We start from the raw sequence: 22592 nt of genomic DNA, 5'->3' as shown, positions 1-22592 counted from the left end.
TACAAGGCTTCATACCTATAATCTCCTGGTGCCCCTATCGGGTTCAAACTGCACCAGGAGCGGAATCCTTTCATAAGACATACTGAATTACACTCTGAACCAAACCCTATGTTGCTAGATTAAAACAAACAGGCCTTAACCCCCCTGGTGGTATTCCCAAGTCTGGCTTGGGGTGGAATTTCAGGACCAAAAGCAGTAACCCCGAGCCAGACTCTGGATCGCCTCGCAGTGTCCACAGGCAGAGTTTACTTACCGTATTTATCGCGGTACAACGCGCTCCCGCGTATACCGCGCACCCCTAAAGTGGCCCCGAATCCTGTGGAAAAAAGTTTTTTTTGTACTTACAGTTTTGGGGTCTTGCGCGGCGTCCATCATCGGCCTCGTCAGGTTCGGCGTCCGTCTGCGGCTTTGGGTGTCCTCTTCGTCGGGTCCGGCGTCCTTCTGCGGCTTCGGGTGTCCTCTTCGTTGGGTCCGGGGTCCGTCTGCGGGCTTCGGGTGTCCTCTTTGTCGGGTCCGGTGTCCTTCTGCGGCGTCCTCGCGTCCTCCCCGCGCCGAGTTTTGAATACTGCGCCGACATATACAGAGCGCAGTACACTCGTGTATTGTCAGGCAGGCTCGGCAACACTCGCGCTCACGTCCTGTACATCCAGGACGTGAGCGCTGAAGGAGCCGAGACCGGCCGACTATACCCGAGTGTACTGCGCTCGGTATATGTCGGCGCAGTATTCAAAACTCGGTATTCAAGACTTCCGTTTCCGGGGGAGGAGACGTGAGCATGGAGGAGTGAGCGCGCTGGAAAGGAGAGTCTAGCTGAGGTCCGAGGTGCGCTTCGATAGAACGGCAGATGCGAGACCCCCCCTTTCTCGGTGAGCGGGGGAAAGCAGCGCCTAATAGCAGCCCCAAACAGCTGATGTCGCGGCGAGGAAAGAGCTCCGGTAGAAGCTCAGGAGTGCACGCACCCAGCCATTCATATATCACCCGCTACATGACGGTGAGAAGGGGTAGTGCACAGCAGGAGGACGCCCTTGGAAGCAGTGGCTTGAGGAGGGAATCACTGACAGAGAGCTCCTTCCAAGCCGCCGCAGTGACACCAAGTACACCTGTTGCGGTTACAGCAGCGGATGACGGACAGCGACAGATCGCAGGAACGGAGCGCGATACAGCATCTGGCCCAGGAGGTCCGGCAGTAAGGATCAGGACTGCATCGGAGGTCCTAGACTGGGCAGAAAACACTGCACGAACCCTCGAGGTGGAGCGGACAGCGGTCGCTACAGAGTCGGTGGGGCTGGTTAGAGGTATCCCACAATCCTCTGCAGAGGTACTGTCAGCATTGCCGTCAATACTAAATGCACTAAATGCACTGAACTTGCCGGGGGTACCTATAGTAGCGCATACAGAGACACTGACTGCACCAATTGCACTATCTACACCAGTAATTAGAACTGAGAACATTGCAATTGTAGGTGAAATGTCCAGGGTAAAGGAAGATATATGCCTAGCAGGGGAGGAAATACAGCCTGGTCCACAGAGTACAGGGGATACAGGGAATACGCCTGAACAAGACCCGACCCCTGATATCAGACAACTAAGCAGACTTATCCAGGCCCTCCCTACGAAAGAGGACATCCAGAAAATGTTAACGGTCATGACAAGAACTCTGAAGGAAGAGATGGAAGAGGTCCGTGGTAAAGTGATTGTGGGGGAACAAAAAATATCTGTCTTAGAGAGCCAGCAAGGTTAGAAGCCCTGGAGGAAAAATTCTGTAGACAGCAATAGCAGAGATTACAATTAAAGGCTGAAGAGGCTGATAACAGAAGCAGAAGGAATAATGTACACATAAGAGGTATACCCGAAAGTTGTGAGGGTCCGGCATTAAGAGAAGCTGTTTTCTCTATTTTCAATAAAATCTTAAAAAAAAGTCCATAATCCCCAATAGAGCTGGATAGAGTCCATAAGGTCCCTACAATTCAGAACCCAGTTCAGAGTAGTCCTCGTGATGTGCTATGCCGGATACATTTTTTTAGAATAAAGGAAGATATTCTGAGGGAAGCATGGAAAGGAGGAACGGTGTTATGGGAGGGGGCTAGTATACAGTTATTTCCGTACTTGTGCTGGCAAACAAAAGCAAGACGTCGCTTGTTAAGACCACTACTTGAACATTTACGCAGCCAAGATGCTATATACAGATTGGGATATCCGCTGGCCATAAACATAAAAAGAGCAGGAAGAAATTTTAATTTAAGAGAGCCTTCCCAGCTCCCTGCGCTCTTTGAATTTCTGGGATCAATGCCAATAGAAGTCCCTAATTGGTTGGATTTGTCAGTGGCAACAGATAGAGACGCTAGATAAATAGAGGGAAGATATGGACAGCAAAGAGCTACAGTAACATTGGCAATATGGAGAGCTGCCCCCCAATGCTAGGAAAAGAAAACGAGAGGAAGTGTACCACCAGACCCCAGACAAGAGGGGATCCCTTATAATAACTCTCAATGTTAAAGATAACTCAACCCGCTTTTTTTTTTTTAGGTGGCGTGGTTATTGTTTTGTTTGGTTTTTTTTTTTTTTTTTTTTTAATATTGGAAACATTTGGATGCCAATGTTAGGTGTTAGGTGGTTGCTGATTAAAAAGCCTAGGCACTAAAATGGGCGTTAGCTGTTTATATTGTATAAAGGGGGGGACAAAGAAACAGAAAGAGAAGAGAGACAGAAAAAAGAATGGGTAAAGGAGAAATTTTTATCTCTTAGCAAATCTTCTCTATGCTTTTTGTGTATATAGGGGGGGAAAAAGGAAAAAGACTATAAGGGTTAAATAGATGTGGTGCACCCGGACCAACATGAAGGCGTGACTCTCCTCAATGCTCATACTCTTTCCCCATAAGAGTGCCTCTCCTCCGTGTGGAGGGAAGTCGGAGACGCTAAGAATTATTATTATTTTTTTTTTTTTTAATATCTGGGATCCTAGGGGATTAACCGGATTATTTATATATATATATATATATATATATATATATATATATATATATATATATATATATATATATTTCCCCTTCAGGGGGTGGGCCTCCCCCTGCCTCTCTCACCTCCTCGCTTGGCCCCTCCCCCCTTCCCATTAAGAGCTGGTGGGGATAATCCACGTAAAACACTAAAATGACAAAGATTACGGTGATGTCCTATAACGTCAAAGGGTTAAATAATCCAGAGAAACGATCAAAATTAATGGCAGAACTATGGAGATCCAAGGCACAAGTTGTGTTTCTCCAGGAGACACACTTCAGAAAAAATAAAACTCCAAACTTAGGGAACTACAGATTCCCAACGGTGTACCACAGTTCTTCATTGACAACAAAGACAAAGCGAGTTTCAATTATGTTTTCAAAAATGATTTCATGGAAAGAGTTAAGTGTAATGCAGGATGAGGAAGGAAGGCTTCTTATTGTGAAAGGCTACATAAATGACCAGAAGGTGACTCTGGTAAATGTGTATTTGCCCAATGAGGGTCAGGTGCCAGCGCTGGAGAAATACATAAACAGAGTACATCAGAATATGGAAGGTATCGTAATAATGGCTGGGGACTTAAACATAGCTTTAGATCCTATATTAGACACATCTAAGGGAACTTCGCACATAGCATATAGCAAATTAAGCAAAGCAAACAGACTCCTACAAGAGATACAGGTAGTAGACTGCTGGAGGACCACTCATCCACATGAGAGAGACTACACTTTTTTTTCGGCTAAATATAGAACCTATTCCAGAATAGATTATATATTTGTATCACAAAATTTTTTACAGGGCATAGCGGATGCCTCTATTGGTTCTTTCTCAATATCGGATCACTCACCAACAAAATGCACATTGGAATGGGGGGAACCTGTAGTACGTGATTGGCACTGGAAAATCAATGAGTCCCTTTTAAAAGACCCAGAGTATGAGGGAAAAATAGCTCAGGAGTTGGAGATGTTTTTTTCCAACAACGAGGTAGGAGAGGTGACCCCAACTTGTGTCTGGGAAACACATAAATGTTATATGAGAGGAATATTAATATCTCTGGGAACACATAGGAAACATCAGTTAGGTGCACAGAGGGAAGCCTTGTTAGAAGAAATTTGTAGATTGGAAAAAACACACAAAAGATCATTGGCAATACAGGTAGAGGAGAAGCTGAAGAAGGCGCGAGACAAATTGAACTTATCACTAACGGATAAAGCGAAAGCGTCATTAAGAAGGTGTAAACAAGCTTTCTACGAATTTGGCAACAAGCCAAGTAGGGTGTTAGCGAAAGCATTAGGAGAAGTAAGAGGACAAAATCATATTGAGGGTATTAAAACAACGGGCAATAGAATAGCTAAGTCCCCACAAGAAATTGCGGAAATATTTAGAAACTATTATGTGAGTTTGTATCAGCTAAAGAGAGAGCAGAATATAGTAAGGACTGTGGAGAGAGAGGAGAAATCAAAAGAATATATAAAGAAGTCAGGAATGCCGAAGCTATCGGAGGAAACAGGGAGAAGTTTAGAAGGCCCGAGAACTGCAGAAGAATTCACAAACACGCTTAAGCTGTTAAAACCAGGTAAAGCCCCCGGTCCAGATGGATTCACCCTCCTTTATTATAAGACCTACGCAGAAAAATTGTGGCCGAGATTTTTGGGTGCATTCAATTCGATACGGGAAGGACAGGAGATGCCTGAAGAAGCTCTCATGGCACACATAGCGGTCATACAGAAAGAGGGGAAAGACCCAGCGCAATGCGCAAATTACCGTCCAATATCGTTGTTGAATGTAGACCTGAAGATCTTCGCAAAAATTTTAGCAAACAGATTACTACCATATATCCCCGGCCTGATACATCAGGATCAGGTAGGTTTCACGCCAGGAAGAGAAGGTAGGGAAAATACGCAGCGAGTGATAAATGCAATTCACCTTTCGCAGTCATACAAAAAATCTTTAGTACTGGTATCTACCGACGCCGAAAAAGCGTTCGATAGGGTGGATTGGAACTTTTTAAAATCAATTATACAACATATCGGACTGCGAGAGGGGATGCAAAGATGGATCATGAGCCTGTACTCCAGACCAAAAGCGAAAATTAAGATAAATGGTATTATGTCGGATCCCTTTGATATACGCAACGGAACTCGGCAGGGTTGTCCTTTATCGCCACTTATTTTTATCTTAACGTTAGAACCCTTTTTAAGGACAATAAGGCTAAGTACGGATATCAGAGGTATCGAAGTAAAGGGGGGAGCACAAGCTTGCGGCATTCGCTGATGATTTAATGTTTTTCATAACTGAGCCGGTGTTATCTCTACCCCCACTGCTTTCGGAGATAGATAAATATGGCAAACTTTCTAACTTTAGAGTAAACTATGACAAATCGGAGGCGATGGGGGTGGAGATGAATACGACTCAACAACAACAATTAACCAGCTTTTTCTCATTTAGATGGACAAACTCACATATAGGGTATTTGGGGACTAAAATTCCGAAGAAATTAAACAGAATATTAGAACTAAACTTGGCCCCGCTGGGTAGGCAAATCAAAAGTGACCTACAGAAATGGGATAAGGAGATATTCACCTGGTTCGGGAGGATCAATATTATTAAGATGAATGCAATGCCGAGGTTATTATATTTATTACAGACACTCCCAATTAGAATACCTCAGAGATTTTTGAAAGAAATTAGAGCAAAGTTTGCGAGATTCATATGGGCAGGGAAACCGGCCAGAGTGAGAAGAGACATCTTAACATTACCAAACGAAAAGGGGGGGGGTAGGATTCCCAGACCCGCTTGCTTACTATGAGGCAGTACATTTGTCAAGAGCACTTGATTGGTGTGTGGTACCGAAGGTCAAACCATGGATCCTTCTAGAACAAGCAGTGACGGAGATTCCACTGGAGGGGATAGTATGGCTCTCTAAATCTGTATTACCACAGACAGTTAAAAAACACCCAACGATAGGGACGACAATTAGCATAGTTAAAAAAATATTCAGAAACCTAGAGGACGAAACCGAAGCGAATCCGATGACACCAATTTTAGGGAACCCAGTGTTTACTCCTGGCCTGACGGATCCAGGTTTTAGAAATTCAAAAAGTAGGGGCCAAACTAGACTGATACACTTTCAGAGAGATAACAGGGTAATGTCAAATGAAGAAATAGAAGGGGAATTGTCCGAGCATCTAGACCCATACAGGAGAAGACAGTTAGGGGGCTTCCTCAGAACTATACGAGGACAAACTACGGTAAGAGTAACATTGTCGGAATTCGAGAAAATGTGTCTTAAGGGAGAACCAATGAGACACTCACTATCCCTGTTCTATTCTTTGATAAATGAACTAAAAGCCCCACAAGAGATAGGCTTTATTCAGAGATGGGAGAGGGACCTAGGGGTAACTTTCACGGAAACTCAGAAGAATTTTTTTTTTCAATTTAATCACAAAGCCTCAATAGCATCTAAATTTCAAGAGGGAGGATACAAGATTCTGAGCAGGTGGTATAGGACACCGGAGGTTTTAAATCAGATTTTCCCACAAGTGTCAAATCTCTGTTGGCGTTGTCAGAAAGAAGAGGGAACTCTGTTACACATTTTTTGGAACTGTGAAGGAGTTTAAGAATTTTGGAAAATGGTATCTGAAGTGATAGGAGAAATAACTGAGATGGCCTTAGGAGATGAACCAGCGATATATTTGTTATTGGACATACCTATATCAATCGAAAAATATAAAAGATCTCTAGTGAGACATTTAGTGGTTACAGCTAGATCATGTATTCCGGCTCTCTGGAAGAGTACGTGCCCCCCAAGTAAATCACAATGGTTAGCAAAAATTACAGAAATGCAAAGCATGGAGAATCTCACGGCAGCTCTGAGGGAACGGGAAGAGAGGGTCAGGGAAATATGGGCGCCCTATGTTAGATATAGGGCACGAGAGGAGGAGGGAGGGGGATAGGGAGGGGGAGGGGGGGAGCCCACCAGGAAGAGGAGAAAGATGGGTTTTTTTTTTGGGGGGGGGGGGATTCCGGTCTGGCCGTTATTGGTCGGGTAATAGGCTCGGATGTAGGGGGGGGGGGCGGAAGTGGGGGGGTATTTTGGGTATTAATGCCTTAAACAGGGAGAGATCACGACAAAGATGAGGGGCGCGATTAAATGAAGAGGAACTTAAGGAACATCAGTATCTGATTAGAGGATTTTTAGGAAGGTTGAGGAATATAAGAGTAAGAGGATGTTCAAATAAGAAAAATTAAAAAAGTAATAATGTAGAGAGTGAAGCTGTATGTATTGATTGCTGTGATACTAACCTCTGCTTGAGGCAATGTGAAGTGATGAAAAATGGAAAAATAAAGAATTGTAAAAAAAATAAAAAATCGGCGCGGGAAAGCGGGTATCGGCGTATACCGCGCACCCACGATTTTGCCCTGATTTTCAGGGCAAAAAAGTGCGCGGTATACGCCGATAAATACGGTACCTTGTCCCTGGATCCTGCGATGCCTCCCCGCTGTGTGAACGAGCTGTGTCCTCCTCGCTCGATTCACAGTGCCGAATGCCGCCGAGCTCTGTTCCCTGCGACGCTACGACGCAGGGGCGGAGATCGGCACCAAATTTAAAAAAGTAAATAAACAACACATACAGTATACTGTAATATTATAGATTACAGTACTGTATGAAATAAATACACCCCCCCCTTCTTTGTCCCTAGTGGTCTGCCCAGTGTCCTACATGTACTTTTATATAATAAAAACTGTTCTTTCTGCCTGGAAACTGGAGATTGTCCATAGCAACCAAAAAGTGTCTCTTTTATGTCAAAAGTGGTTTTAGACCAGCTAAAAAACAGCGATAATAAATTAGAATCACTTAATTTAACGATAGTGATTTGTGGGGAAATTCATCATCAAAAGTAATCATTTTTATTATTATTATTATATTATTTGTTATAATTATTTATATTTATTATATTATAATTTATGATTTTGTGTTTCAAATTTTATTATACCTGGGATGTCTACTAGACTCTTATTTGGACAGATTTAAGTGAGTTATTCCTAAGAATTGCAGGCCTACAATATAAAACACCAAATTTCCATGCAAAATAATGGTACCGCTTTCAGCACCTAAAATTTGAAATAATCATACCGCCAGGGTTACAACAAGCATGGTTTGGGCTATATTTAACACTCTGCTGGGAAGGCCGCCTGATGCCCCAGTAGAGATGGAAAGGTGTCACAGAGCGCTTCGACCCAAAGGCAGAGACACAGACCCACCCAGGGATGTAGTGTGCTGCTTGGTGAACTTTGTTCAAAAAGAAGACATACTGCGCCTAGCACGCAACCAGGCTAACTTGGAGTACGAAGGGGCTCGCATACAACTATACCAAAACTTGTCGGCTATTACATTGCAACATAGGAGAGACCTGCGCCCCTTACTGCAATTGTTACGTGACAGGCACATTCTATACAAATGGAAATTTCCATTCTGCCTTCAGGCCACAGCTGGAAACAGAACAGCCTCGCTGAGAACGCCCGCGGACTTACAACAGTTTTGTGATACACTAGGCATCCCTGTGGCCAATGTTCCTGACTGGTACAGTACGTTCTTCCAACCTGAACCCTGGATTTCCACCAGGATGGATGACACCCCGAGATCACAGAGGAATAGACAAAGAAGACGCAGACCTCCAGGGCGTCGCCATCTTCGGTGCGGCGACGGACGGAGAACTAGGAGCGCTTTGCGGACTGTGGTGAGCTCATTTCTTCTTTCTGCCATATACTCCCCCCCCCTGTACGCACTGAGGCATTGTTGATCACTAACTGAACACATGGTCACCCCAGATCTGTTTCAAGTTGAACTCCAGATTACTCCTAATCTTCTTAACCTGATCGTATGGCTTGGGCAGCCGCCTATGCTGGCAGGCGGAATTCTTGGGGAGCGAGTGATGGACTCACCCCGAGCTCTGGGGTACGGATTGGTTGCAGAAATGACTTTTCCCCCCCTTTTTCTATGAACAGTAGAGCCCAGTAACAGGGAGGTAAGCTACTACCTTCCAAACTCATGGCCCCCTCTTGCTGCAATATGGTGCTATTTGGGTGCATGGGACAAAAGCTTCCAGGAGGCATATTCGGTGACTGTATTCCTCTTAGCACCGCCATTGTGCCACCGTGAAGAACTTTTTTACGCCTGGATGACCACCGCACACTTTCATCGCAAGTACATGGGCCGACTTGGGTACATAATTGTACATAGATGCCATACTGCAGTGTTTGATGTCTCATATAGGAGTTCTCTGGGTTTCCCTCCCCCTGCCTTCCCCCTTGTCCCCCCTCTCCCTATGCCTCCCTGATACTCCCCCCCTCCCCTTCCTGTACCCCTTTCCCCCCTCCTTTTCCCCTCTCCATTTAACCCCTCCCTCTCTCCCCCCCCCTTATTTAGTGACCGTGTCCTGACTAGGCTAATGGGGCCTTCATGTTTCTGCTTATGATAATTGGGGGATAAGAGTGGATGCTGAAAGGATCAGTTTATGGTTACTGTATTCAAAACGTTTGTTTCTGTTGTTGCCCACTGTGACCGCTCGTGCTCCGCCTTGACGGAGTTGGGGGGTCTCAGGGGGGTCCCTGGACGGCAACCATGTGTTTGCAGAATGTATAGACTTATAGGCTTCTCCGGGGCAGTTTAGATATAAACATATTGATGGGGATCCATATTTGCGGCAGTGCATCTACGGGGGCTAATTGTGGAAGCTAGTACGAAATGAGGTTGCTTTCAATGCTATGTTATACAATTGATTTATAGTTCACTGCTGTTGTGTATGCTGTTCATTTTGTGTCCTAGAGCTCCCTCAGTGGGAAGCATTTTGGAGCTGGAACTAGCGTTCGAGACTTCCATGCAGTGATCACTCTCTCAGGGGTTGGGCCGAAACGCAATCAAGTGACATGTAACATTTTTTGACTTAAAGGAGGGTTTCCAGATTTTTGGATAACAGAAAAACGTAAGCTAAAACATTTCTCCTAGGATGGGTTTAGCGGGCCACATGGGCTCCGGGAGGGGGGTCACGGGGAGCCCATCGCTTTTAGAGATGGTGCTCTCCTGATGCAACCCTCCTATTTTGGCATTAGCATGAGGGTTTCTTGGTTTGGACACAACTCTACTTGGGTCTGGGAGGTCTGGACGGTGAGACTGTTCGGACAGTTCGGGTACAGGTTCACTTCCCCACCTCAAGTGGGACTGGATCCCTCTTGTTTCTTCCGGTATAGGATTGGGTTTTTCTCTTTTTGGGACTACCCTTTACTTTTTATAGGTAGCCCAGCGGGCCTTAGACTACCTCCGGTTTGATCTTTTTTGCCCCGCATTAGGGGTCTCTGTTTCTTTTCTTTTCTTTCTTTCTTGCTACCTTTCTCTTTTGCTTTCTTCCTTTGGGTGGACATCCCAGTGTTCCGTTCCTATCATATCTCGCATAGGACACAGAGAATCTCTGTCTCCCTTCACTTTCGAGGAGTGCTGCCCATTCTTTTCTATTTCTGACTTATCTTCTCTTTCCACTCTCCTTCTCTTCCCCCCCCTTTTTTTTTTTGTTCTCCCCTACCTGCCTCCTACCCTCTCCGTCTACCATCTTGAAAGGTAGGTGTTGAAATCTCTGCTAAACGCTGATGGCTTCCATAATACAGTCTTCAGCTCCTCTGTCGCTCAAGGTTCTCTCGGTAAATGCCAAGGGCCTTAACATTCCTGAGAAACGTTCAAGTTTTCTCACAGAAGCACATAGACAAAAGGCTCATATCGTCTTTTTTCAAGAGACGCATTTCAAATCCAACAGTATACAGCGTCTCACCAACAAAAGATATTCTGAGGTCTTTCATGCGACCTGTGCTGAGTCCAAGACGAAGGGGGTAGCGATCCTGTTTGCAAAGTCACTTGCATTCCGCCTCACTGACCAGATGGTTGACCCAGAGGGCAGATTCATTTTCCTTAAAGGGTTCTGGAAAGACAAGCTGATGACATTCGCTAACGTATATTGCCCTAACTCCAAACAGGTTGCTTTTCTGAAGGATACGCTTACGAAACGTATCACTTTCAAATCGGGCCTATTGATTCTCGGAGGGGATTTTAATATGGCTCTTGATCCAACTCTCGACACATCTACAGGTCACTCGTCCCTCCCCTTCTCAGCTTTGAGGCAAGCGAAAATAGGACTGGCCTCTCTGGCTCTTCACGACACGTGGCGCACCTTGAATCCCAGAGGAAGGGATTACACGTTTTTCTCGTCCCCACACCAACGATATTCGAGGTTGGACTATATTTTTCTTTCCCAAAAAGATCTTGCGTACTTACACGACGCGATGATTGAAAACTTAGTATTGTCAGATCACCACCCGGTGACCTTAACCCTACGATTCCCGCAGAAGGAGCCCTTTACAAAAGTCTGGTGGCTTGATGCCTCCTTACTTAAGGACACTGCAGATGTGGCCACTCTTAAACAGGCAATCGGAGAATACTTCCTACATAATGATACGCCTGATGTGTCGCCCATGACTCAATGGGAAGCACATAAATGTGTTGTCAGAGGACATTTACTATCCATAGCAGCGAGGAGGAAAAGGGAATATCTAGCCCTTATCCAGGAGCTTACAGATAAAATCGCTAAACTAGAGACGCAGCACAAAGGCTCCAAGGCCGTGGAGGTAGCAGCAGAACTAGCGGAGACTAGATCACTCTTGCGAGAGGAACTATATAAAAAGGCACGCAAACGCATGATGTTATCGCAAAAACTGTTTCATGAACATGGAAACAAGCCGGGTAGGCTATTAGCAAGGTTTACGCAAAAACGTGTCCTTGCCTCCACTATTCATCATGTGAGAGATAAGCAAGGTAAGATCCATACCAGGACAGAAGACATTGCGCGTCAATTTCGGGAGTACTATAGTACGTTGTATAACATTGGAACAAAGGGGAGAGGTGTGGGCTCATCAGATACTAGGGGATTCCTGATCAAAGACTTTTTACATAAATATTGTCCTCGGGCATTGTCTACGGAAGATCAGCAAACCTTAGAACTGCCGTTGACATCTGAAGAATGGGTAGAAGCCCTGAAAGCCACCAAACCGGGCAAGAGCCCAGGCCCAGACGGCCTAACGGCACAATATTATAAATGCTTCTCTGAACTTTTGGTGCCGGGCTTCCTCAAAGCCTTCAATTCTTTGGCAAGCTCCTCACCTAATTCTAACACCCTGCTGGAAGCCTATATCGCAGTAATACCTAAAGAGGGCAAAGATCCCTCAGACGTGGCGAACTATAGGCCGATTTCGCTCTTAAACGTCAACGTAAAAATCTTCTCAAAAATGTTAGCGACTCGGCTGGCCGTTTATGTTCCGGCGTGGGTGGGTCTTGACCAGGTGGGCTTTGTCCCTGGCAGGGAGGCCAGGGACAACACCATCAAGGCCATTAATTTACATCATTGGCTTACTTCCACAAAAAATGAAGGGTTCTTTTTGTCATTGAATGCGGAGAAGGCCTTTGACAGGGTGGCCTGGAACTATATGCACTCGGTCCCGGAATCACTTGGTCTTGGGACCAGACTGAGGGCCCTTATTGGAGCGCTCTACGCAACTCCACGAGCCAGGGTCCGGGTAAATGGTCACCTGTCAGAGGCCTTCTTCATCCACAACGGTACCAGACAGGGATGCCCCCTCTCTCCTATATTGTATATCCTCACACTGGAACCCCTACTGCGCTGTATTCGGGCTCATCCTGATATAACAGGAGTGAAAATTCGCCAAAAGGAATACAAGCTAGCGACCTTTGCCGACGACATCTTGCTTTTCCTTTCCTCCCCCCTGATAGCCTTACCCAATTTACTAGAAGTGTTTGAACAGTTCCGATACATCTCGCACTTGAAAATTAATTATTCCAAGTAGTTTGCTCTAAATGTCTCTTTACCTCCGTCGCTAGTTCTCCGCTGCCAGGAGAATTTCCCTTTCTGCTGGAAATCTGATGATATCACTTATCTGGGCATTCGGCTTCCAGGTAAACTTTCAGACTTATTTGAGAAGAACTTTGTGCCCGAACTGGAGGCTATGCGACGGGATATGTTACAATGGGATTCTCCCATAATCTCCTGGTTTGGGCGAGCTGCTATTTTGAAAATGACGATACTTCCCCGTATGCTCTATAAATTGCAGACGATTCCGTTTGCACTTCCGCCTTTCTTCTTCGCAGCTTACAAAAAAATATGCAGGAAGTTCCTATGGGGTTCCAAAGCACCCAGAATCAGCTGGGCGAAACTGGTGTTGCCCAAAGTAGAAGGGGGTATTGGTCTCCCGGATTTGCAGCGATACTATTGGGCTACACACCTAACACGTATAGTGGATTGGCGAATACACACGCGTTGTAAAGACTGGGTACGGTTGGAGAATCAGATCACGGGAGCCCAACTTGAGAAAATGCCTTAGGTCTCCAAGAGGCATTGGGCGCCTGACGTCCTATCTCATCCGATAGTCGGAGCAACCTTATCGGCATTTACGAAGGCTTGTGATAAATTTGAGGTATCAAAAACAGAATGTAGACTGACCCCTCTTAGGGGTAACCCGGACTTTATTCCGGGACGAGATGATAGCTACCTGGTGGCTGAATGGCCACATACAGATATGCTGGCCAAACATTTATTTTCAGGAGATAGGTTCCTATCTTTGAAAGACCTTGAGAAGATATCCCTGACAAAGAAATTTCCTATGTTTGCGTATCTCCAACTGAGACACTTTCTGGATGATCCAAGGGTCAGGGGTGGTTTTACGAAACCACCCACGGTGCTTGAGTCACTATGCTCTAGTAAGTCGCCTCAGAGACATATCATTTCGATGTTGTACGCGTCCATGTATAAGGCGCCCTTTGTGTCTATGCAGGCGGAACAGGCCTCCTGGGAAGCCCGGTTGGGCAGAACAATTGAGATGAAAGATTGGGAGAAGATCAACTGGCTTATCTTTAAAGGCTCACTGAGTGTGAGCAATCAAGAAAATGGATATAAGATTAGGACGCGGTGGTATAGGACACCGGATGTTGTACACAAGTTTTCCCCCTCCGTACCAGATAGGTGTTGGAGGTGTGGACAGGCCTTAGGTACTTTCCTCCACATTTGGTGTGAATGTCCCGATTCAGCCATATTGGCAAAAGGTGCATGGCGTGACGACAGCGGTTTCTACGCTCCCCCTGGAGTTTTCACCAGCACAGTACCTTCTTCATCTCTCAAAAATTGCCAAAAAGCGATATCGCAACTCGGTAGCGATACATATGGTTAATGCAGCCAGACTATGTGTTCCTGTTCACTGGAGAGCCTTGGCGCCTCCCACTATCAATGAATGGATGGCACGCATTGACCGTATTGCAGCGGTAGAGGAGCGGATAAGCACTGCACACGATAAAATCTCTAACTTCACTTCTGTTTGGACTGAGTGGTTCGATTTCCAGAACTCAGCAGAGTACCAAGCCCTTATACAGAATACGGGCTAATTGAGATCCTAAAGGAGGCGTCCGATTGACGACTGATGTATGACATTGCTAATATGTAGAGCTTTCACTGTAATGTAGACGGCGGGGGTGGTGGGCCTTCCCACCTACCTCCTACAGTATATTATGTTCGGTAATATGCTCCCCCCCTTCCCTCCTCCCCTGTGTTGAGTCCCCCCCCCCCTTTTTTTTTCCCCTCTCTCTCTCTTCTTCTCTCCTCTTCCCTTCTTCTCTTTCCCTTCTCTTTAACTTTTTTTTCTCTTTTCTCTTAAGCTCGTGTATTGAGGGGGGTGGACGGGGTGTCCCCGAGTCGACCCCTGCGCCCATCCAACTTATACCGAGAGGAACCACATGGTGAATAGGGGACTTAGTAAAAGTAGACAAGGGACTTGGGTTGGACGTTGTCTCTAGAAGGACATAGAGGCCTTTTGAATAGCTACAAGTAGATACATTGCCTCTAGATCGATATATTACGCATCTTCCTTACGAAATATGTATGGGTGAGGTAATTTACACGGATTATGTCACTGTTTTATGATGCTTGTCTTACATGCTTAATTCGTACCTTTCTCCCCTCATGTAAACATAGTTAGTCAGGTTGAAAAAAGACACAAGTCCATCCAGTTCAACCACAAAAAACAAAATAAAAAAACACAGTAAAATCCTATACACCCAACTCCATACCCACAGTTGATCCAGAGGAAGGCAAAAAACCCCAGCGGAGCATGATCCAATTTGCTACAGCAGGGGAAAAAATTCCTTCCTGATCCCCCGAGAGGCAATCGGATTTACCCTGGATCAACTATACCTACAAATCTTAGTACTCAGTTATATTCTGTACATTTAGGAAAGAATCCAGACCTTTCTTAAAGCAATCTACTGAGCTGGCCAGAACCACCTCTGGAGGGAGTCTGTCCCACATTTTCACAGCTCTTACTGTGAAAAAACCTTTCCGTATTTGGAGGTGAAATCTCTTTTCCTCTAGACGTAAAGAGTGCCCCCTTGTCCTCAGTGATGACCGTAAAGTGAATAACTCAACACCAAGTTCACTGTATGGACCTCTTATATATTTGTACATGTTGATCATATCCCCCCTTATTCTCCTCTTCTCAAGAGTGAATAAATTTAGTTCCTCTAATCTTTCCTCATAGCTGAGCTCCTCCATGCCTCTTATCAGTTTGGTTGCTCTTCTCTGCACTTTCTCCAGTTCTCCTATATCCTTTTTGAGAACTGGTGCCCAAAACTGAACTGCATATTCCAGATGAGGTTTTACTAATGATTTGTACAGGGGCAAAATTATATCTCTGTCTCTGGAGTCCATACCTCTCTTAATACAAGAAAGGACTTTGCTCGCTTTGGAAACCGCAGCTTGGCATTGCATGCCATTATTGAGCTTATGATCAACTAAAACCCCCAGATCCTTCTCCACTACAGACCCCCCCAGTTGTACTCCCCCTAGTATGTATGATGCATGCATATTCTTAGCCCCCAAGTGCATAACTTTACATTTATCTACATTAAACCTCATCTGCCACTTAGTCGCCCAATCAGACAGAGCATTGAGGTCGGCTTGTAAATTGGAGACATCCTGTAAGGACGTTATTCCACTGCATAGCTTGGTGTCATCTGCAAAGACAGAAATGTTACTTTTGATCTCAGACCCAATATCATTTATAAATATATTGAAAAGTAAGGGTCCCAGCACTGAACCTTGGGGTACACCACTGATAACCTTGGACCATTCAGAGTAAGAATCATTAACCACGACTCTCTGAATTCTGTCTTTGAGCCAGTTTTCTATCCATTTACAAACCGATATATCCAATCCTGTAGACCTTACCTTACACATGAGCCGTGTGTGCGGAACTGTATCGAACGCTTTTGCAAAATCCAAATATATCACGTCCACAGCCACGCCTCTGTCCAAGGTTTTACTTACCTCTTCATAAAAGGAAATCAGGTTTGTCTGACAACTTCTGTCTTTCATGAATCCATGTTGTCTGCTGCTTAAATAGTTTTTTTCCAGCAAGAACTCATCCATGTGGTCTTTTATTAAACGTTCCAGTATCTTCCCAACTATAGAAGTTAAACTAACAGGTCTATAGTTACTTGGTAAAGACTTTGTTCCCTTTTTAAATATGGGCACCACATTGGCCCTGCGCCAATCCAGTGGTACTATTCCTGTCTTTAATGAGTCCCTAAATATTAGATACAGTGGCTTTGAAATGACAGAGCTCAACTCACCTAGGATCCGTGGATGGATGCCATCAGGTCCAGGTGCTTTATCCACCTTTATTCTGTCTAAATATTTCTGGACCATATCACTTTTGAGCCATTGTGGATTTGGGGCTGTGTCACTCCCACCCCCATTTTGGACATGAGCTCCCCCATGCTCCATTGTATACACAGAGCTGAAGAAAACATTTAATAAATTTGCCTTCTCTTTGTCCCCAGTCACCCACTCTAGATTATTTTGTAAGGGGCCTACATGCTCAGACTTCACCTTTTTACTATTAATATATTTAAAGAATTTTTTGGGGTTTGTCCTACTATCTTTTGCAATCTGTCGTTCGTTTTGAATTTTTGCATCCTTGATTTCCTTTTTGCATATCCTGTTATATTTTTTGTAACATTTAAACAACACTAGTGTTCCTTCATTTTTATATTTTTTAAAAGCTACTTTCTTATTGTTTATAGCTTTTTTAACTTTGACCGTGAGCCACATAGGTTTTATTTTTAGCCTTTTAAACTTATTGCCCATGGGAACATACTTTGCAGTGAGGTTCCACACAGTCTTTTTGAAGAATTCCCATTTCTGTTCTGTGTTCATCTGTGCCAATAGTCCCTCCCAGTCCAAGTCCTGGAGAGCAGCCCTCATCCTTGGAAAATTTGCTCTCTTAAAATTTAGTGTTTTAATATTTCCTGTATGTATTTCTTGCTTATAGTTAACATTAAATGAAATCATGTTATGATCACTGCTACCCAGGTGTTCCTTTATCTGAACATTAGTAATAAGCTCTGCATGGTTTGAAATTATCAGGTCCAACAGGGCATCATTCCTAGTTGGGGCCTCAATAAACTGCACCATAAAATTGTCCTGCAATAGGTTTTTAAATTTTTGTCCTTTAACTGTCCCAGAAGTGCCATTAATCCAGTCAATTTCTGGGTAGTTAAAATCCCCCATTATTATCACCGTCCCAGACCTTGCAGCCCTTTCCATCTGTGCAAGGAGCTGAGTCTCCACCTCCTCATTAACATTGGGTGGTTTATAACAAACTCCAATGATTAATTTTGAACTACGCACATCTGTATGCAGTTCCACCCATAATGCTTCAGCCTCATCACACTCTCCATTAACCAGGTTCTCTTTCACGCTTGCTTTGAGGTCACTTCTCACATAGAGACAGACCCCTCCACCTTTCCTTTTTACCCTGTCTTTCCGAAAGAGAGCATAGCCAGGAATATTAATAGCCCAGTCATGTGAGGATTGAAGCCAAGTTTCAGCAATACCGATTACATCATAGCTCTCCTCATGCACCAGAGCTTCCAGCTCACCTGTTTTGCTTGGCAGACTTCTGGCATTGGTGAACAAACACTTAAATGTATTGTTACATTTTTCTCTGGTGTTTTTCATATAATTTTTAGTAGTACAAATGGCACTATTATTTCCAATGGCTGTTTGCAACATTGGAACTTTCTTGTCACCTGCCATAACCCTCCCCCCATCTATCCCCATTCCACTCTCCATTAATGTCTGACCACTAACTGACCTGTCTGCTCGATGTAATTCTAATTCACCCTCCCCCCTCAATCCTAGTTTAAATACTCCTCCAGCATTCCCATAAACCTCTCCCCCAGCACAGCAGACCCCTTTCCATTCAAGTGCAAACCGTCTTTAGCATATAGGCTGCACCCCAATGAAAAGTCAGCCCAGTGCTCTAGAAACCCAAATCCCTCCTTCCTACACCAGGTCTTTAGCCATGCATTCAGCTCTCTAATCTCCCCCTGCCTTTCCTGTGTTGCGCATGGCACAGGCAATATTTCAGAGAATATCACCTTGGAGGTCCTTCCCTTCATCTTGCAGCCTAGTTCTTTAAATTGATTCTTAAGGAGCCTCCACCTTCCATGTATACTGTCATTGGTTCCAACGTGGACCAAGACAGCTGGGTCATGCCCAGCCCCTCCCAGTAATTTATCCACCCGGTCCACCACATGCCGAACCCTGGCACCAGGGAGACAGCAAACCATTCGGTTGAAGCGATCCTGGCGACAAATTATTCTATCAGTCCTTCTGAATATAGAATCCCCTATTACCACCAACTGTCTAGGCCTACCTGCACTCCCCTCCCCACCTCTACTAGATGGGTTGCTCTCCCGGCTGTTAGGGGTAGCAGTAACATCTAGGGCTGCCACCTCTGTGTTTGCCACCTCCACATCATCACCCAACTTGGCAAATTTGTTTTGATGCACAAATACAGGACTGGCCTTCCCTTTCTTCACGCCCCTTCCACTCCCTCTAACTGCATTAACCCATCTCCCTATCTGATAATCCTGACTTTCCCCTCCACCCTCCACATCAACCTTACTGACCACTTGCTCAGCGAGCAGAGGACCCCTTTCAAGGTTGTCATTTCTACCCAGTGTTGCAACTTGCTCCTCCAGATCTCTAATACGAGCTTCCAGAAGGGCAACCTGCTCACATCTGTCACAGCGGTATCCATCTTGGAGCTGTTGCACCAATTTTGCATACATGTGACACACTGTGCACTGAGCAAAACCTTCAACCCTGCTAGCACTCATTTCCCAGTTACAATATAATTACTTGTATGAAGAATAAGATAATACTTACAGTTTTACAAGACTCCTGTCTTAACTCTTGTTTTAAACTCCTGGTTTTTATTGTTGTGCATCCTCTTGGGAGGACATGTTATGTCTGTTAACGTTAAGGTTGTATATGTAACATTGTCTATACCTTTTTGCTCTTAAATAAAATCTTTGTGGATAAGAAAAGGTTATTATTTCTAACCCTAAAAATTATCTACCGTATTTTCCGGCGTATAAGACGACTGGGCGTATAAGACGACCCCCTAATTTTCCAGGAAAAATTTTGGTTTTGTGATATACTCACTGTATAAGACTACCCCCTTCTTACTGTCTTTCTGGAAGCTGAGGGGGAGCCAGAACCGCTGACAGAAACCAGCTTTTTCAAATCTCACTGTGCCATTACATTACTCACTGTGCCATTACATTACATGCCCAGACTGTGCCACTGTGCCATTACATGCCCCCACATTGCCACTGTGCCATTACATGCCCCCACATTGCCACTGTGCCATTACATGCCCCCACATTGCCACTGTGCCATTACATGCCCCCACATTGCCACTGTGCCAATACATGCCCCCACATTGCCACTGTGCCATTACATGCCCCCACATTGCCACTGTGCCATTACATGCCCCCACATTGCCACTGTGCCATTACATGCCCCCACATTGCCATCGTGCCATTACATGCCCCCACATTGCCATCACTTGCCCCTCACATTGCCATTGTGCCATTACATGCCCCCACATTGCCATCACTTGCCCCTCACATTGCCATTGTGCCATTACATGCCCCCACCTTGCCATCACTTGCCCCCACTGTGCCTGAACTTGTTGCCCCCCCCCCAGTTCAATAACACTCACTTTTTTTCCCCAGCGCTGACAGTCTAACATGCTGCGATCGCGAGCGTGAATGATTTCAAAGCCGCGCCTTCACTGCAGTGTTCTGTGATAGGAGGAACAAAAATCTTCCCAGCAGCGCCTCTGTTATGTTTTCCGCCTATCACGGACGTCTTCTCATCTCGTCCGAGGATGAGAAGGCATCTGTGATAGGAGGAACAAAGAACAGAGGCGCTGCTGGGAAGATTTTTGTTCCTCCTATCACAGAACACTCTGCAGTGAAGGCGCGGCTTTGAAATCATTCACGCTCCCGATCACAGCATGTTAGACTGTCAGCGCTGGGGAAAAAAAGTGAGTACTGAGACTGTACCCGGCGTATAAGACGACCCCCGACTTTGGATGCATGTTTTTGCATCCAGAAAGTCGTCTTATACGCCGGAAAATACGGTATATAATAATAAGGATAAATCCCCTTCAAAACATCACTAGGCTCCCCTAAAGAAGGTAGGAAAAATAAAAAGAAAGCGGGGAAAAAGTCGGGGGAAAAAAGGGACAAAGAAGAGAGGGAGGAAAGGGGATAAGACAAGCTATATACCTAATTTACAGTGTTTGTGGGAATCGAAGAGGCATCCTGAGTAAGAGAAATACCTATATATCTGGCCCAAGGTTCCCAGATCGTTTCATATTTCAAAACAGTATCATTCAAAATGCTAGCTAACTTTTCTTCAATCATTATCCAAGAGATTTAATTGTTTTGCTTCCGAGAAAGAGGGCTTAGGTTTCTTACAATTTTTGGCAATTGTAAGCTTAGCTCCTGTAAGAATAAAGTGAATACATTTTTGAGAATGTTTTGGAATTTGAGATATATGGACATTCATGAGAGCTATTGGTAGAGATCTAGAGACCTGGCAACCTGTTACCTTGAAAATCATAAAAAAAATGTTGTTCTAAAATGATCTAATTCTTTTTTTTTTTTTTGAAAAGCCTATGGCGTGTGAACACACCCAAAAAACTCCACCCGGTGCAGAAAAAATGTGCACACACATAAAGAGTGTTCACAAAAACGTGCAGACGGGTGCAACGTCAAGTGGTCCTCCTGTGAAGAGGGACCCATAACCCTGATCCCCCGGGGCGTTAGGCTCCAGACGGGGACTGAGGTACTGTGGTCCGAGCAACCGAAGCCGACACGGACCCAACTTCCTCGGAGGGACTGCCGAAACAGAACCCTCCCAGTACTAGGTGGGGCTCCCACGAAGGGAGACCCCATGAGAGCAGGCGAACTAAGCCAGAAGGCCATGTCCACCCACTCCCAAGACGTTCAGGGCTGGCCCAAGGACCCGCACCCTACTAATCACACAGTGACAAAACGTGCACAACAAAAAAAGACAAAAAAGTGACAAACACAGGCTTAAATAAAATAAAGTGGGGGAAGGGATAGTGGAGAGGAGAGTGAAAGAAGTGGCCATTGTGGTGAAACAATGACCAGGCCCTCCGGCCAGGAATAAAAAATTCCTCCGGTCCTAGCCAAAAGGCCCGGCCCAGGAGGCAGGTGCTAAAAAAAAGCGTGTATCTGGTGCAGTGACCGTGGTATCCTTCAATCAATGTGTCCCTCACACACAGTGATCTTCAGATACCCCTGGACTGCCACTCCAGGGGCACATGCACCATAGGCTTTTCGTTCCATATCCGACCCCCCGACCGGCCAGTGCAGCCCTCCACCCCTGCCAGCCAACCCAGCGGATTTGCATGGTTCTACCCCGTCATATCCCAGGGCATTACCAGCTCCTCCTACTGGATCGCTGACAGAGATAGCACTTACACCAGCCAGCCAGAAGGCCAGACTAGAACTCGGCAAAAAGACAAAGACCAAGCACAGCACCCATCCTCACCAGGAGCACCCTTCCAGATGGCTCAGACTCAACCATGGGCCGGCCCCCAGTATTCTGTCGGGCAGCACGGCATAGTCCCTGCTGAAACCATCCTTCCAGGTGCAATGACGTCATTGGATTGCATCCACCCTCCCCATGTAGGAGGTGCTTCAGCGCTCCGCTGACAACTGATGAGGACAGATACCACACCCAGTCCCAGCCAAAAGGCCGAGAAGCGGCAGGGAAGACAACCACGATCAGCACGGCCTAGAGTGTGCAATAGCCGTGCCTCGCCCTGGGAGAACCACCTTCATGATCATGGTGTCTCCCCTGCCAGGTAAGTATAATTCTAGGACACTCCCACCAGATATGAGTCTTAGTTCCCAGGAGTTGACATCCCCTAAAACAATTCGGATCTACTGTAGGAAAAATAGAAGCCAGCCTAAAGGGAGTTAAATACCACCTGGTTATTAATTTAATGTTGGCCGCCATCACTGATACGTTTAGAATCCCCTTAAAGGATTTTGTAAATGATCTATGCCAGGTGTCTAAGTCCCAACTAATTTGAAGATC

At 45.3% G+C, this 22592-nt stretch overlaps 1 protein-coding gene and 1 non-coding gene across 2 annotated transcripts in view; both read right to left on the bottom strand.

The window, feature by feature from the left end:
• Positions 1–22592, bottom strand: part of LOC120922134 (class I histocompatibility antigen, F10 alpha chain-like) — a gene marked incomplete at its 3' end in the record, with an annotated part of 60089 nt that overhangs the window by 15738 nt on the left and 21759 nt on the right. The gene's annotated exons all lie outside the window — the stretch shown is intronic.
• Positions 22206–22364, bottom strand: LOC120922135. The gene has a single exon (XR_005745084.1). It is a non-coding gene; the product is annotated as a U1 spliceosomal RNA (small nuclear RNA).

Source organism: Rana temporaria, unplaced genomic scaffold, assembly GCF_905171775.1.
Source record: "Rana temporaria unplaced genomic scaffold, aRanTem1.1, whole genome shotgun sequence".
NCBI lineage: Eukaryota > Metazoa > Chordata > Amphibia > Anura > Ranidae > Rana > Rana temporaria.
The sequence above is the reverse complement of the archived record's forward strand: the minus strand, read 5'-3'. Positions and strand labels throughout refer to the sequence as shown.